General features: G+C 40.9%; 1 long non-coding RNA gene across 1 annotated transcript in view; it reads left to right on the forward strand.

Annotated features, from left to right (window-relative positions):
* LOC128564760 (uncharacterized) overlaps window positions 1-17,693 on the forward strand; it is a 59,681-nt gene that overhangs the window by 30,734 nt on the left and 11,254 nt on the right. The window contains exon 2 of the long non-coding RNA XR_008374154.1: window positions 14,592-14,751. This is a non-coding gene — a long non-coding RNA (uncharacterized LOC128564760). The remainder of the gene's footprint in view (window positions 1-14,591; window positions 14,752-17,693) is intronic.

The raw sequence follows: 17,693 nt of genomic DNA on the forward strand, positions 1-17,693 counted from the left end.
TGGATGTCAGAAGAGGAATTCAAACCAGGAGACTTGATTTGGGGCTCTACATTGTGTTTTCAGCTTTAAAAATAGTACACCTGATAATGGAGATTAGATGCAGTGTACGGATACAGACACTGTGCAGTGCCCCCTTCAGATGCTCCTGTTTATTTTGGAAAAATTTCTTTCCTATAACTTCTCCTTTCCCTACTTCCTCTCTGTGGGAGATGATGAGATTGAAAAGGCCTGCCTTAGTTTGAAACATACCAACATGATTTCAAATACCACTCTTGTTTCTGTGCACGGTGCTGCCAAATGACTTTTTAATTTTTATTTTGTTTTTTACATCTGTGAGATATTACTCACCACGGTCAGATCACCAGCTTGTTAAAAGTTTCACAACTTTCCTTTTGGTAACTACGCTGAAATTAGGATCCCAATGATTGAAGAAGCCAAGACGTTAAATAACAGGGATAGCGCTGAAGAGGAAAAAACATTATTTAATTAGATGACTACCCTTTCTATTGTTACTTTATTTTCAAGTTCTGTGGAAATAGGCTCCCTGCTGTTTGCAGTTTCCGGCTATCTTTATTTGCCTCGTTAATTCCTTTTTACCCTTCTCTCTGCTAATCAGCCCCGTGTCATGTGTTTGGGAGTCTGGTTTTATCACGCATTCCCTTTTGGATTCCAGGGTGACTAGTAGACCCAGGCTAAGAGTCAGCCAGCAGCCAAGGTCAAGGGTATACCTTGTGAACAGTGCAGCTGCATCTCACATGTAGTTTGTGCAGCTGTTACACTGCAGGGTCAGAGTTCACTGAGAATTTCCATAAATCTGATGGGTAATGTGCCAAATGAGATTAGAGAGGGCTTCATGTGATCACGGTCAAATGAAAATATCTTATGTTAATTTCCTAGTACAAGCTTGAGGCAGGTAGTTAATACTTCCTTGTGATGGAGGTAGAAATACACACGGGAGGAAACGCGAGCTGTTGTCTAAATACAAAGATGGAGCACATGGAGCTTCGGAGAGACAAAACTGTGCATGTTGAGATAGCAGAATTTTGCTGCTAGGTTTGAATCCTTTCCTTAATATTTTCAGTTAACTCTTACCCTAGTTGTTACCCTAAAACACATTTTCACGTAACTCCATTTTATAAGTTGCTTTTTATATATTTAGATGTCAATACATTCTTCAAGTTATTTTGTTGCAAAATAGAAAACCAGAAAGGAAAAAAGAACATTAGCAAACGGAGGGTTGTTTACAGATTTAATCTCTAACTACTACTTATCCAGACAAGCATTTTCCTTTTAAGGTTTTACCCGAGTCAACCCGATTCAGAAAAGTGCATTTTAACCCACCCATCTTAGAACTGATACAAAAATATGGACTCTTGTTACATTTGAAAATAAAACAGTATTCGTATTTTAAGGCAATTTTAAGAGGAGAACTTAAGAAACCAGACTTGTCAGCTCTCTCTGGCTCTGGTCATTGCACACAGCTGAAAATGTCAAGTTTTCACTTTACTCTTATCTTCATTGACTATTCTGAGAAATGCATGGGTGTAAATACATTCAAAAATAAATGCAGGCTCAAGTTGACTGATGAGGAGCTAAAAAAATAAAATAAATGCAGGGGCTTAAACTATATATTACTGATGATCAGGGCTGTTTATTAGTATTGCAGAAATTCAGTTCAATTCAACATGCATTTCTTGAGCACCTGTTCTGTTTCTCATGGGGCTTCTGGGATAACTGATGTTGGAGGGAACCTCAAGAGGAAGGAGACGGCTTCTGCAGAATGCCAGCAAAAGGGCACGAGGGTGACTAGGTCTTCGTGAGAAACAAACAGCAAACAATACCAGAAAGCACACGGCCAGCACAGGAAGGATGACTGACGATCAAAACAGGAGGAATCTGCGGAGCTCCGGTGGAGGAAGGGGTAGAATTTGCGGAAGAAGAGATGGAAAACAAGGGCAATTTAGGTGGTAGGAATAGCACAAGGCCAAGTGCGGCAATGGGGCTGGTTTGCTCCAGGGTCTCTGAGTTGAGTAAGCACGACACGATGGGGGCAGGGCCCCCAGGTCCTGTCCTGGGTCTGGCCCTTGTGTCCTACATGTCTGCACCATCTTGAACGAATCTATTTCCTCATCCGGAAAATGAGAGCATCAGAGCAGCATCTTCAAGGTCCTTCTTAGTCTAAAACTCAGTGGGCCTTGGAGCTTCGTGGCTCTGATTTAGGGTCTGGAGTCAAAGAGAACTGAGTTCTAGTCTTGGCTTTAACTAATTATGAGAACGAGCTCCCTAACCAGTGCAAGTCTCAGTCACCTATAAAATGGGGACAATAATGGCATGAAAGTGGTTGGAAAAAAGTGGATGTGCTTGGCATATAATACGTGCTTAGAATAGGTTAGTGATTTTGAAAATCCTATGAAAGTGATTTTTTCCCTGAAAATGATGTAGAATTGAGGCATTGTTGTTTAGTATCTACTAATTAATATTCATTATTGACTAATAAATATTCATTATTCATAGTTTGAGTAAGACAGTGCGTTTGGGAATCAAGACCTTCATTGCTAGAACTAGATGTGTATACGGTAACCGACGGGAAATGGAAGCAAATGATGGATTAACAGTAGGACCCGTTGCAAAGGAAGTGAAGTTCTAGAAAAACTAACCTGGAGGCACGGACTCTATAAGTGGATTCAAGCTAGGGGGAAATAAAAGCTGTAGGCAAACTCCAGGTGGAGGAGAGAGGTTTAATTAAGAGAGACAGAATAAAGGGAGAGCTTAGTGGCTCCTTCCATGAGCCTCATGCTGATTTTATGAGGACATTTTTGGCTTTTCTGTGGCATCAGATATCACAAAAAATATGCATGGACCTTTTTTTTTCTGATCATCTTTTGTTACTGTTTGTGTATTTAATGTGTGGCCCAGGACAATCCTTTTTTGAATACATGACAGAGAAAAAAAAGGTTGGACATCCCTCCTTTAGGGATGGGGAGAAAAATGTATATCCATGATTTGGAGCCCTGGTAACCAGGAGAGCAGTGGGGCAGGCCCAAAGGTGGGGTGGTTTGGGTGACTCCATGACATCTCAAGTGGAACCGGGAGGCAGCAAATTTAGATGTGAAATCACCGAATTTCAGGTGTTGGCTGGCATGGTGGGTGCCTACAGGTGGCTAAAAATGGGCCTGAAGGGCTTTGTGAAAAGAGGCCAGAGGTGGTGGGCTCAGGCCTCCCTACGTAGCCAGCCGTCCAGGGAAACGGTTAGCAGGGAGAAGAAAGTAGAGAGCCTGGCCCCCCACCCCGGCCGTGCGGGGACCTCATGTGGGTGGAAGAAAATAGGCTGATGCCCAATTTTCACCCCTAGATGATTCTGACATAGGTGGTTGGGGAAGAGGGATTTTTAAAAAAACTCTTGCAGAGAAAACACTGACTCTAAGCTCAGCTCACTCTGAAGAGTGACGAAAAAGAAAAACATGTGATGAAAATTCACCTGCCGAGGGCCCCGCTCCCGGGCTGGGGACTTTGCACGTGTGCTGTTTGCACTCTCAGAGCTGTTCTCTGGTTCCCTGGGGGAAGTTCTAACTAACTCCAGCCTGAGATTCAGAAAGGAGGTGACGTGCCGGCTGGGCTTCCCAGCTCTGCCTCTGCAATTGGTGTTTTCCCGAGAATAAAAGTGAAGAACCAAATGGGCTGTAGTGACACTTTGTACATCCAGAAATCAGCAATAGCACACTTCAGCTTTCTAAAAGGAAAATCTAAATTCACTGTCACACAGTAGTACATACGCATTTTCTGAACATTCACTTGATTCTAACCTTTTCATGTCTCACTCAGAACCTAGATGTTTTATTGGTTTATGTATAATTCTACCAGGTTGGTAATCCTGTGCACCGGCTCAGTAAATGAAAAACAGCAATTTCAGAGGGGAGGGCAGGTGTAGAAGGACTTGATCATAATTAGCAAGCCAAGTAAAAGGCTTCGAAGTAGGAGGGTGACATTCATTAACTACCTCCTGTGTGTCAGGTCCTCAACACACATCGCTGTATTCCATTCTGTGTAAGTACGTTGTCAGTCTGGCATCGGAACTCAGTCTTCTTCTGTGGTGTGTGTTTTGGGGAGGTAGGATTCTGCTTTCCACTAAGAACCCTGACAGGAGCCACCCCTTTTCCTCATTCTCTCCCAACCAGGTGGCCTTTGAATGTGCAGGGAGGATCATGACAGCTGAGTGAGAGCTCAGAGGTGTGGGTCTGGCTCTCACAGCTGTGCCATGGCTGTGGCACTGAGGGTCTGATGGTGGACTGCCCAGTGGGGTCTTTTCAGTGAACCAACTGGCTTCTCCTCTGTTCTCTGCTGCCAGCCTCTGAGCTCCTGCTCATTTTCCTTCAATTCTGGGAGTTACCTGATATTTTTCCAAATGTTTATTTTTCACTGAAACTAGCCAGAGTTTCTTTCTCTTATTTGCAATTAGGAGGGTGGTACAAATACTCTTGATGACTGAGGCCATTTAACTATCTATATTCTCATAGATGAGGGGACAGAAGTTAGAGAAGTGAGGCAACTTGCCCAAGACCCCAGAGCTAGAAAGTGGCCGAGCCAGGGTCCTACGGCAAACAAAAAATAATCCCCCTTTTTGCATAGGTCATTATGTAATGAATGAATATCCCCATCACTTTAAAAATTCTGAGGGCATCATTACATCATTTTGTTTAAGAGACATTTCATACCACAAGTTCTTTAGATCTCAAGTACTGTTAACTATTTATAATACTGTACTTATTTTAACAAAAAAAGGAGGTTTCTGAAAAAGATAAAATTATTAAGTAACAAGCAAAACCAGTTTTAAATAATTTTTTTAAAAATTGCACAAAAAGCTGAATTATTTAAATGCTGAAAGACAAATGCTTTATTTATCTGGAAAAAATTTACTTATTCAGAATTATGAGAAGGAAAGTGCAAATTTTTTTATCTGACAAATAAGAGAAATACTCCCAAACACCTTCCTTCCTTCCTCCTTCCCTCCATCCCTCTCCCCTCCCTCCCTTCCTTCCTGGAGACACGGTCTGGCTGTATGGCTCAGGCTGGTCACAGACTCCTGGCCTCAAGCAATCCTCCCGCCTCAGCCTCCTGAGTAGCCGGGATTGCAGGTGTGAGCCATGGTGCCAGTCTGTCAACTCACGGATTTCTCAAGAAAAGAGCATGTTCAGGAAAGCTGGACCCTTTCCTGAAGGCTGGGCCTATTTGAGTTCAAGGGTGAGAGGTGGGCTGCGTGGCCATGAGGAGGTGCACCAACCTGGTGCAGGGACTCTAGCCAGTTCCTGCCATCCTAGGCCTGCTCCGTGTCTTGCTTGGCCTGTGCGTCATGTCCCTGAAACCCCCTGATGGTGATTATGACCGATTACATGACCTGCCATGTTCCCTAATCATATCACTTACACTCCTGCGAACGGCAGTGACAAGGGTTTGAAGGGAGAAGATCATAGCTGTCTAATAAAAAATCAGATAAAGGAGAAAGTGTTGCAGGCAGGAGATCATACAGCAGCCGGCAAAGGGGGCTTGGTGCAACGGGGTTCTGCCCTCTTTCTAACCCAGCTCGTCTCCTGACTGCTCTTCTGTCTCCAGACCCCTCTCCCCACAGCCGCACAGTGCGGGAGCTGCAGGTGTGACTCACACACCCAAGCTTGTTTATTTATTACGTTATTTGCTCTTGCTCCCTGTTCTGTGAAGTGAGCATTGTCACTTTGGTAAATTTAGAGCCCGTCACTGCCAAAATCTAGACAGCTCTTATGAATCAAAGGAAAGCTCCGTGAACACCCCCTTCCCGTTCTTCTCTGAAGCTGCTCTAAACTTAAGGCACCAACCTCTCTGCTGCCACTCCATGTTTAATCTGTCTTCAAAGAGAAAGCCAACTGTCTTGAATTAAACACGAGCAGGCAGTTCTTGAAGTCATGTGTGATGAAAGTGATTAAATAATTAATTCAAACAAAGGTGACTTCTGAGTCAGGGTGGGGGTCAGAGGAAAAAAAAAGTCTTGATTTAAAGCAGCGTGTAGTCAGCATGCTATGGAAAAAAATATTTAATATGATACGAAGTTACCATGCTGGAGGCTGTTAGGCTGTCTCCCCGGCTCCCTCATCTCCAGGCTCCCTGGCCTTTTGCTGGCCCTGGGATAGAGCAGGATATTTTCCAAGGCCCCACAGCCTCCGGACCTTCTATTCTCTTTGTTGGATGACTCTTCTCCCTGACACTTATCTGAGTCACAGTGACCCAGAGCTCTGTGGATCTCTGTTCAATTGTCAGCTGCCTGGAGAGGCTGTTCCTACCTGTCCCAGGCACAAGGCTTCCCCCACCGTGCTGTCCCGTTCCCCATTCTCTACACTCTAGCTGGTTCCCTCTTCTTATTTCTTCATGATACTTACTGCTGCCTGGCATATTGGAATATATCAATTTTTTCTTTCGTTGCCAGCCTTCTCCACCAGAACGTCAGCACGGTGAAGATAGCGCTACACTTACACACCACGGTAAGTAACTGTTCAATGAATGCCTGAGTAAACGTTGAAGCTCAAATGCTTCAACCCCTTCTAAGATTCAAATAAGCCTTCAGAAGGGGTTTGACAGTGAAAGGTGAGACACATGTCTAAATGATAAAACTCACCCACCAGAATGATAATCTCAAATTTAGGAAAAGGCTGAACAGAAGGCAGGCATGCAACTAGCTGCTTTCCCTGCTTTGAAGCAAACACTCGGCTTTTTGAGATTTCGTCTCTAAAAAGTCAAGAAACATTTATCAGAAGATAAACCAGCTTCCTTTTTGTGATGAAATACATCCAAGGGCAAGCCTATCTCCCCATGTGCTTTTCTGGGTGTGCAAAACTGGCTTAGGCAAGTTATTGAAAGTAGACAGGTCTTGAGCCAACGTTGTTGAGTGTGACAGTCAGCCTGATGGAGACTAAATTATGAGTATGAGCCTGGCTATAGCCACTTGTTTGGGTGCACTAGACACAATTGTTTGATAAAAATCCCTTTCCCCTTCACCTGTCCAAAGTGCAAATGAGTTTGTAATGATAATTATACTGCACGCCTCAATACTATTTCCTAATCTCTGCTGTCTCTAGACAACCTATAAGAGCCCAATCCTGATAGTAAAACTCACAGTCTCAGACTTCTTTTAAATCAGATATTCGGACCGGTTGGATAAGGCTGAGTTACAGAGCTATGGAATATCCCTCCTTTCCTTAATGCAGTCATGCAGTGAATCTTATTCATGATACTAAAAGTCAGAAAAGAATGGTAGTCATTTACATGCAGAAATTAGCCACTCCTTAAGATATGAAAATGCAAGGTAGTTTGATGTTTTAAAGCCACTGTCATACTGTGGGTGGGCTGGATAGCAGGTCACTCTGGAAGAAGCCAGCAACTTCAACCATATAGTACAGAGTCATATGCATCAACGGAAAATATCTGAAGGGCATGGCAAAGTTGGGCGTGGGTAGGGAGGTTTCAACATAGGGAGGCTGATGTAAGAGCAGAAGGAAAAGCTGGGCACTGTTGACATGGCTGGATAGGGTGCTGAACAGGAGTCTGCAGGCGGAGCCTTGGTCCTCAGCTCTGGGCAGAGGAGTAATTTTGGTCTGTATTAGCTGTCAAAGCCATTTCAAGTCAAAGCAAAAGTAATATGTGGAGAAATAAACTCTATTGTTACTCAAAGTAATACGTGGAGAGATAAACTCTATTGTTCTAGTATCGCTGTTTAATTGGATCTATAAACAACTCTTTTCTATGATTTATATTTTCCAGTAAATATTTGTATTTTTTAAGTGTAGCATGACATAGAATAATTAAGTAATTAGACCTAGGTATTATGCCATGGCAGTCACAGAAACAGAATTTAAGAGAATAACTAAAAATTTCAAGACCAGTGAATAAGGTTCATTTGAAAGGCTTCCTTCCATCTTTAGGAGAATTTCAAATGGAAATAGCGTGGCTGGGAAGAAGCAGCAATTGTATGAATGGTATGATATATAGAGACATAATTACTGTCAATGTAAGTGATGTGGCTTGGCTCAGGAAAATAAGATGATTGCTTAGGGTTTTCCAAAACCCCCTAAAATTGCTTCTATACCACATGTAACCACATGTGGTATAAATAAAATGTGAGTCAAAGGAATGAGGAGAGATAAACATATAATTAAAAACAGTGCAGCAGATAGTTGGGCTCATTCATTTCAGTGGTGGCATCTGCGGTTTATGGAGCGGTTATAGGCCCACAATATATTGGCATTGACTACATGCCATAAAACACATCAATGCAGCGTGGGCCCGAATTATTATACACAAACAATAAATCCATCCTGTTAACAAGATAAATATGATAACTGTTGATAATGTCGGAACGTGGCAGAATGTGATCCCTAAGTAAATAGTTTTATGTTTTTTAAGAAACAAAGATTACTTTAGCTTTGAGTGCCTCCCGCCATTTCCGTTCTCTTATCTGTAGTTTGAATTAAAAGGGAGAGTGCAGCCTTGAAAGCATTTATGCTGATTACCGTTTGTGAGTTTAATAAAAGACATCGGTCTTACCATTTATTTGTGAAAATGAAATCTTCATATGTTGAAGGTCAGTTATAGTTATATAATAAGTAAAAGCCAAGGTTCTTTTGCCATTAAAATGGCTTGTGGAGCAAATCTTTGGTGTTCTACCCTTAACCTTGAATTTTGCCCTAAATATTGTAAGGAAAATGGTAAATGCATGTCACAATACAATGATGGTATCATTATGATTTTGCTGGAAAGGGGGAATTGTAGCTAAATGTACTATCTTTACAAAACAGTCGTTACAACATTTTATGAAGAGGTGGCCAACAAGTAGAAAATATTTTGTAAATACTTTGTAACATTTTGTAATGACTACTTTGTAAAGAAAGGTTGTAGTTAAAGTTTTTGCTAAAGTTTCCCATTTTCCTTAGGAATGGTGACTTTATGGATGACTTTAGGGACACCCTGTATAATTTTTCTTTTTGAAGACTTCGTAATCAACTTTATGAAAGTATAATTTACATGCAATAAAATTTAGCAATTGTAAGAGACAATTTGGTGAGTTTCGACAAATGGGTGCGTGGTATGACCATCATCGCAATTATGATTTTGAGCACTTTCATCACAGCAGAAAGTTCTCTTATACTCCAGTGTCCTTAATCTTCTCCACTTCTAGCCTGTGGCGACCACTGGTACCCTTTTAAAATTTTATTTTCACTGTATATATTTATGCTGTGAACATGATTGTCTGACATACAAAATATATACACAGCTAAGTGATTACTGCAGTCAAGCCGATTAACATACGCATCATCTCAGTTACCTTTCTCTCTTTCCTCCTTTTTTTTTTTTTTTTTTTTTGGTAAGACCACCTAAAATCTACTCCCTCACAAATTTACAGCCTATAATAAAATATTATTAACTATAGTCTTCCTGCTCTCGAGACTTATTCCTTCTTCATCGTACATAACTGCAGTTCTCTACGCTTTGATGTATATTCAGATGTCTCCCCTTCCCCCACCTCTGCGGTAGAATCTCTGGTAATCACCATTCTCTCTATTTGTATAATTTTTTAAAAAATGTATATAAGAGAGGTCATGTAGCATTTTTCTTTCTGTATCTGGATTATTACTTACTGCAATATTATCCAATTTCATCCAGGTGGTTGTAAATGGCAAGATCTTCTTTTTAAAGGCTAAATAATATTCTGATACACACATATATACATATATATTTCTTTATCTGTCTGCAGACGCTTAGGCTGTTTCCATGTCTTAGCTATTGTAAATAATGCTGCACTGAACATGGGAATGCAGGTATATCTGAGGTGCTGATTTCATTTCCTTTGCATATATATCTAGAAAAGAGATTGTTGGATTGCTGGGTCATATTGTCGTTTGACCCATATTTTCCTTTTTTCTTTTCTTTTTTTATTTCTTTGAGACAGAGTCTCACTATGTTGCCCTGGGTAGAGTGCCATGGTGTCGCAGCTCACAGCAATCTCAAGCTCTTGGGCTTAAGTGATTCTCTTGCCTCAACCTCCCAAGCAGCTGGGACTGCAGGCGCCCGCCACAATGCTCGGCTATTTTTTGGTTGTAGTTGTCCTTGTTGTTTGGCAGGCTGGGCTTAGTTTGAACCTGCCATCTCCAGTGTATGTGGCTGGAGCCCCAGCCGCTGAGCTACAGGTGCTGACCTTGATCCATATTTTTCTGAGGAAGCTCTATTCTGTTTTCCATAGTGGCTGCAGCAAAAGTGTACAAGGGCTGCCTTTCCCCCACACCATCACCCACACCTGTTATTGTTTATCCTTTTGTCCCAAGCAACAGCCATCTTAATAGGTCTGAGGTCATATTGTGGTTTTGATTAGTGAGGTTTCTGTCACTGCAATTTTGCCTTTTGTAGAATTTTACATAAATAAGAGTCATACATGGTACAGTTTTTGTGTTTTTTTTTTTTTTGTTTGTTTGTTTGTTTTGAGACAGAGTAGAGTGCTAGGGTGTCATAGCTCACAAGAACTTCAAACACTTGGGCTTAAGGGATTCTCTTGCCTCAGCCTCCCAAACAGCTGGGACTGCAGGTGCCTGCCACAATGCCCTGCTATTTTTTGATTGTGGTTGTCATTGTTGTTTGGCAGGCGCAGGCTGGATTCGAACCTGCCAGCTCCGGTGTATGTGGCTGGGGCCCTAGCCGCTGAGCTACAGGCGCCAAGCCTGCATAATGCTTTAGAGATTAATTCATAATTTTGTGTGTGTCAGTAATATTTTATTATTGCTGAATAATATTCCACCGTATGGGATGCATTGCAGTGGATTTATTCATTCCTCAATTGATGTATACTTAGGTCATTTTCAGTTTGAGTCTATAATACGTGAAATTGTTGTAAATATTTGAATACTGGTCTTTGTGTGGAAATAATGTTTTCATTTCTCTTGGATAAATACCTAAGAATGGGATTGCTGGGGTATATATGTTTGCGTGTGTGTGTGTGTGTGTGTCTGACTTTATAAGAAACTGCTGGGCTCTTTTCCAAAGTCCTGTCCCACTTTCCACTCCCCCAGCAATATATGATATTTCCAGTTGTTTCACGTCCCTGCCAGTTCCTGGTACACTTCAGCCATTCTTATGAGCAAATGGTGGTATCTCATTTTGATTCGCATTTTTCTAATGACTAAAGATGTTGAACATCTTTCCAAAGGCTTTATTGGCCATCCATAGATCTACTTAAGTTTTCTGTGTATTTTAAAAATTGTGTTGCTTCTCTTCTTATTGATTTGTAAAAGTTCTAATTAATATATTTTGGATAACAGTTCTTTGTCAGGTACGTGTTTTTTTGAAAATTGTTTTGGGTACTCTTGGTCCTTTGAATTTTCACATATTTTTAAAATAACTTATTTCTTCATAAATGGCTTCTCATATTTTGAGTGAGATTGCATTGGGAGAATATCTTAACATTATGGAATTTATGAACATGGTATATTGTTTCATTTATTGAGAAATTCTTTAATTTTTCTCAGCAATGTTTTGCATATATTTTGTTAAATTTGTATCATCATATCTTTTTTTTTTTTTTTGAGACAGAGTCTTACTCTGGGTAGAGTACTGTAGCACCATAGCTCACAGCACCCTCAAACTCCTGGGCTCAAGAAATCCTTGTGCCTCAGCCTCCTGAGTAGCTGGGGCTACAGAGGCTCACCACAATGCCCAGATAGTTTTCTTATTTTTAGTAGAGACAGGATCTCGCGCTGGCATGGGCTAGTCTTGAATTCTGGACCTCAGGCGATCCACCCACCTTAGCTTTCTAGAGTGCTAGGATTATAGGTGTGAGCCAACACACCCAGTCCTATAGCTTGTGTTTTTATACAGTTACAAAGGTTACACATACTTTACATTGTAATTTCCAATAGTTCATTCCTAATACATGAACATATAATTGGTCTTTAAAATATTAACCTTCTAGCATCTGCTAAACTTCTATTAGTTCTAATAACTTTAAATATATACATAGATTTCTGAGAATAGAGAATATTCTACATGTATGATCATGTTGTCAATCAGGAATTTGTTGCTTTTTTAAAAATCTGTATGCTTTTTCTTTCTTTTCTTTTTTTGGGACGGTCTCACTCTATTGCACAGACTAGGGTGCCATGGCCTCAGCCTAGCTCAGAGCAGCCTCAAACTTCTGGGCTCAAGAGCTCCTCCTGCCTCAGCCTCTCAAGTAGTTAGGACTAGATGCCTACCACCAGGCCTGGCTAAATGTTCTATTTTTATAGTTATTTTATTTATTTATTTTTTTACTTTTTTTTTTTTTTTAACTTTCTATTTTTAGTAGAGACGTGATCTCACTCTTGTTCAGGGTGAACTCCTGAGCTCAAGGGATTCACCTCTCTTGGCCTCACAGAATGCTAGGATTGCAGGAGTGAGCCATCGCATCTGGTCAATTTTCTCTTTATGCAGTATCTGAAGACAGAGGCCAGGCACAGTCCTCACATTCAGTATTCTTTTCTGAATATTTGTTTGCTAATACTTTTTTCTTGCCTTACTGTACTAACTAGAACCTCTAGTAAAATGTTGGTTGGGAGTGGTGAGTGTGGACATTCAAGCTCAGTTCTGTTCTAAGAGGAAAAGCATTCAGTCTTTCACTGTTCAGTACGATGGCAGTTGGAGGCTTTTGTTTAAAAATTTTTTTTTTTGTATGACCAGGCATGGTGTCTCATGCCTGTCATCCTAGAACTCTGGGAGGCTGAGGCTGGTGGATTGCTTGAGCTCAGGAATTTGAGACTAGCTTGTGCAAGAGCAAGACCCCATCTCTACTAAAAGTAAAAAAATTAGTGGTGGGCATCTGTAGTCCCAGCTACTTGGGAAGCTGAGGCAAGAGGATCGTTTGAGCCCAAGAGTTTGAGGTTGCTGTGAGCTATGATACCACTGTGCTCTATCCAGGGTACAGAGTGAGACACTGTCTCAAAAAATAAAAATATAAAAAATAAATAAATACAATTTTTTTTTTTTTGGAGATTCCCTCTCTCAGGTTGAGTATATTTCCTGAGTGATGAACGAATGTTGACTTTTGTCAAAGACTTTTTTTTTTGAAACAGGGTCTGTCTCTGCAGCCAGGGCTAGAGTAGAGCAGGGTCATTATAGCTCACTGCATCCTCTGACCCGGGGCTTAAGCAGTCCTCCTACCTCAGTCTCCCAAGTAGCTGGGACCTGAGGTGCACACCACCACACCCAGCTAATTTTTCAGTTTTTTTGTAGAGACAGGGTCTTGCTCTTGCTCAAGCTGGTCTCTAATTCCTGGCCTCAAGTGATCCTCCCATCTTGGCCTCCTCAAATGCTAACATTTCAGGTATGAGCCACCACATGTGGCCTTGTCAAACATTTTTTGTCATGTTTTGAGGTAATTGTATAGTATTTATTTTCTGTTAATGGGGTGAATTACGTTGCTTGATTTTGAAATGTTAAATCAATGTTATCCAAGGAGAGATTGACCCCAGTTAGTCATGATTTAATATCCTATTTATATAATTCTGGATTTGATTTCCTAAAAATTTTTTAATGATTTTATGTTCATGTTTATGAAGGATATTGGTCTGTAAGTATTTTTTTCTTGTAAGTTTTTGGTTTGGTTTTCATAATAATGCCTAAAACCAGGGCAAAGATGTCCTCATAAAATGAATTAAGAAGATTATCTTTCTTGATTTTCTAGAAGGGATTTTATAAATTACTATTACTTATTCCTTAAATGTCTGGTAGAATTTGCCAGTGAAGTCATCTGGTGCTGAAATTTTCTTTGCGGAAAGGTTTTATAATCATAAGTGTAATTTTAAAAATGAATGTGGGATATTGACACTGTCTAATTCTTCTTGATGAGTGAGTTTTGGTAGTGTGTGTCCTTCAAGGAATTTTTCCATTATCTTCTAGGTTGTTGAATACATTGGCATGAAGTTGTTTGCATATGCTCCAACTAACCTTTTACCATCTCTAGGATCTGTATCGAAGTCTACACTTCCATTTCTGAAATAAGTAATCTGTGTAATTTCCCTCTTTTTCCCAACTCAGGCATCTCAACTGATGTAATCCTCTAAAAGTAAGTAAGGAGACTAGTATTTCCTGAGTACCTATTATGTACTAGACCCTCTTGTCATATACAGTAGACCCTCTGTAAGTTGACCACTCAAGGAAATGTAACAAGCTGATTAACATTCATAGGTGGTCAACTTAAGGACCTAGGCCTACTGTCCTGCTCTGTACATGTGCTGCATGTTTGGTCTTTGAAAATTGGGTTAACTTAGGGAGGTGGTCAGTGTAGGGAGGTGGTCAACTGTATTTCTACTGTATTTGATTTAGTTCTTTCAATTAAGCCCACCAGGTGATAATCATGATTGTTATTCATTTGTTTTCTTTGAGACAGTGTCTTACTCTGTCACCTGGGTACAGTGGCATGATCACAGCTCACTTCATACTCAAACTCCTGAACTCAAGTTATATTCCTGCCTCAGCCTCCCCAGTAGCTGGGACTACCTGCACATACCACCACACACAGCTAACTTTTCTATTTTTTTAATTTTTTGTAGATATGGATGTCACTATGTTGCTCAGGCTGACCTTGAACTCCAGGCCTCAAGTGATCCTCCTGTCTTGGCCTCCCAAAGTGCTGAGATTACAAGCATGAGCAACTGCACCCAGGGTCATGATTCTTATTACGTCCATTTCACAGACGAAGAACTCAAGATAGTGAGTTCAGTGGTTAAATGCTTCATGCCCTTAGCTCTCTCATGATTTATCTTGATACTTACTGCCCAGATTCTTTGAGTGCCTGAATCTTTTCCTTCCTTGAGCTAAGAAACATACTCCCACATCGGATGGTTTCTGTGTTGACTTCAGTGAGGTCTACCTGGACCTCACTTCTTTCTCTCACAACATTCTGGAGTCTTAACTTACTTCATGAGTGGAGATAACCAGTGTTACAATTTTTACTTTACTGAGCTAGGGAGAACCCGATCTTGACCACTCCTAGCGCCACTGAGATACTAACTGTCCCTGCCTCTGAGCTGGGGAGGTCCGGCGTGTTCCTGCACACCTCACTGATTTCACCATTTGTTTAGAAGTTATTTCTTGAGGACCAACTATGTTCCAGGCAATATTCTAGCTGCTGAGGAAACAGTAGGGACCAGCCAAGCTTGTGAGCTAGTGTTGAGTAAGAAACAGACAAATAAACAACACCATTTCACCCTGATAAGGGGTCTAAAATGTGTTAGGTAGTAGAGATTGGGTGTGGAGTGGGGAGAACTTTAGACAGAATGGTTAGGAAGGTTCTCTGAGGAGTGGACACTGGAGATGAGATGATGTGGAGAGTGTCCAGGTAGAAAGAAAGGGGGAATAAAAGACCCAAAGAATGAGTTCAGTATGATCAAGAACCAAAAGAGATTCTCTGTGGTTGAAGCATGGTGAAGGGAGGTGAGGAAAGGACTGAAGATAAGTCAGGGCCAGGTGCTGGAGGGCTCTAACCATGGAATGGCTTAGAAATAGAATAAGTTGTATTGGTAGATTTTTTTTTCCAGGACTAAGAGGAAGACACTAGGTTGCAAAAGTAGGAATGATCTGATTTTTATTTTATAAATAGCATTCTGACTGTGGGGTGGAGAACAGATGGGGTTGAGTGACAGTGGACACAAGGAGGCCAGTGCAGTTGCAAGTAGGGATGGAGAGTCAGGAAAGGTTTGGGGCATGTGTTGTAGGTCAAGTGTTGGTGGTAGAAAAGAGGGGAAATAGGCTCGGTACTCCTAGTATAGTGCTTATGGCGCCAGCCATGTACACCAAGGCTGGCGGGTTTGAACCCACCCTGGGCCAGCTAAACAACGACAACTGCAACAAAAAATAGCCAGCATTGTGGTGGGTGCCTGTAGTCCCAGCTATTTGGGAGGCTGAGGCAAAAGAATCATTTAAACCCAAGAGTTTGAGGTTGCTGTGAGCTGTGATGTCACAGCACAGCACTCTACCCAGCATGACAAAGTGAGACTCTGTCTCAAAAAAAAAGAAAGAAAGAAAAGAGGGCACATTGTACCCTTTGATTGCACTAAGGTACACAGCTATGATTTAACAAAAAAAAAAAAAAAAAGAAAAGAGGGGAAATAAAATCGATGACGACTCAGTAAAATCCTTTGGATTGAATGCATCACCAAGATTTTGCCTGTGGGTGTCCCTTAAACCAAGGGCTCCTTGTCAACTGACATCCCCTCTGCATCTGGGCTAAATCTCCACTGGTGCTCTTTCTAATTTGGGCAGGAATTAGGTTGGAATCATAGAATGTTTGATCCCGGTGAAATTGCAAAGATTTTTCTCAACTAACCTTCTTTGTAGTTGAGAAGAGGGTGGCAAAGAGAGATTAAGAGATGTACTCATGGGAGAAATGAGACAGAATTGGACAGGCTCTCAGGGCTGCTCTTGTCTGACCAGAATATCCTACAGGAATTTTTTTTTAAAGAGTATTCAGAGTTTATTGAAAGTCATAAAAAAATCTCTGTAATAGTTAAGACAAAACTTAACAGTAGAAAGGTAGCTGAAATGGCTCACCCACGGATTTATTTTTAACCCTGAAGATGCATTCCCAAAATGGATCCTTTGTTCCCAATCAGGAAGAAATATTTAAAAAAATTTAAAAACAAATGGAGAAACACCAACTCATAGAAAAGCAACATTTTATCATTTAGTCTGAATCTTGAATAGTCTCACCTAGAGTCTCTGTCTGACACTTCAAAAATCCTACCAATTTGCCTTGGTTTCTTTATTCAGCAACAAAGCTTGTAACAGTCTCACCAGCAGATGCCTGCTCAGGTCTTTCCAGGTTAAGTGTAAGAAGGTAGAAACTAGTTGATTCCACTTTTAACCAAGATGCGCCAAATTCTAGGCACATTATTTAGCCTGTACCTTGGCCAAATCCAGAATACTCATATGCGTGTGACCTCAAATGAGCAACACACTTCTTTGGCAAAGACTCCTTCCTTTGATGGCTGGATATCAAGTGATTATCATGCCCTTCTGTAAGGGTTCATCAGAATTGGGGTTGAGAAACGTATTGGTAATTTTAAGATCCCTTAGTCACATAATTAGATGACCAATTATAGCTACCCTATTTTGAGTGTCTGTTATTTGCTTGGTTACTTTAAGAAACTTAACTCATTTTAACTTCCTTATAATAGCCATGTGGGGTGGGTGTGGGGGAGTGAGAGGACGAACCACATGCTCATATTTGCCTTCTATCATACCCTTTCTGTGATTCTCAACCTTCCTTGTGCCGTGATGTATTTTCTTTCTTTTTTTATTAAATCATAGCTGTGTATATTAATGTGATCATGGGGCACTATACACTGGTTTTATAGACCGTTTGACATATTTTCATCACACTGGTTAACATAGCCTTCCTGGCATTTTCTTAGTTATTGTGTTCAGACATTTACATTCTACATTTACTAAGTTTCACATATACCCTTGTAAGATGCACTGCAGATGTAATCCCAATAATCACCCTCCCTCCGCTCCCCTCCCCCCTCCTTCCGGTCCCTTCCCCCTTCCCCCTATTCTTAGGTTGTAACTGGGTTGTAGCTTTCATGTGAAAGCCATAAATTAGTTTCATAGTAGGGCTGAGTACATTGGATACTTTTTCTTCCCTTCTTGAG

This window comes from Nycticebus coucang, chromosome 2, assembly GCF_027406575.1.
Source record: "Nycticebus coucang isolate mNycCou1 chromosome 2, mNycCou1.pri, whole genome shotgun sequence".
Taxonomy (NCBI): Eukaryota; Metazoa; Chordata; class Mammalia; order Primates; family Lorisidae; genus Nycticebus; species Nycticebus coucang.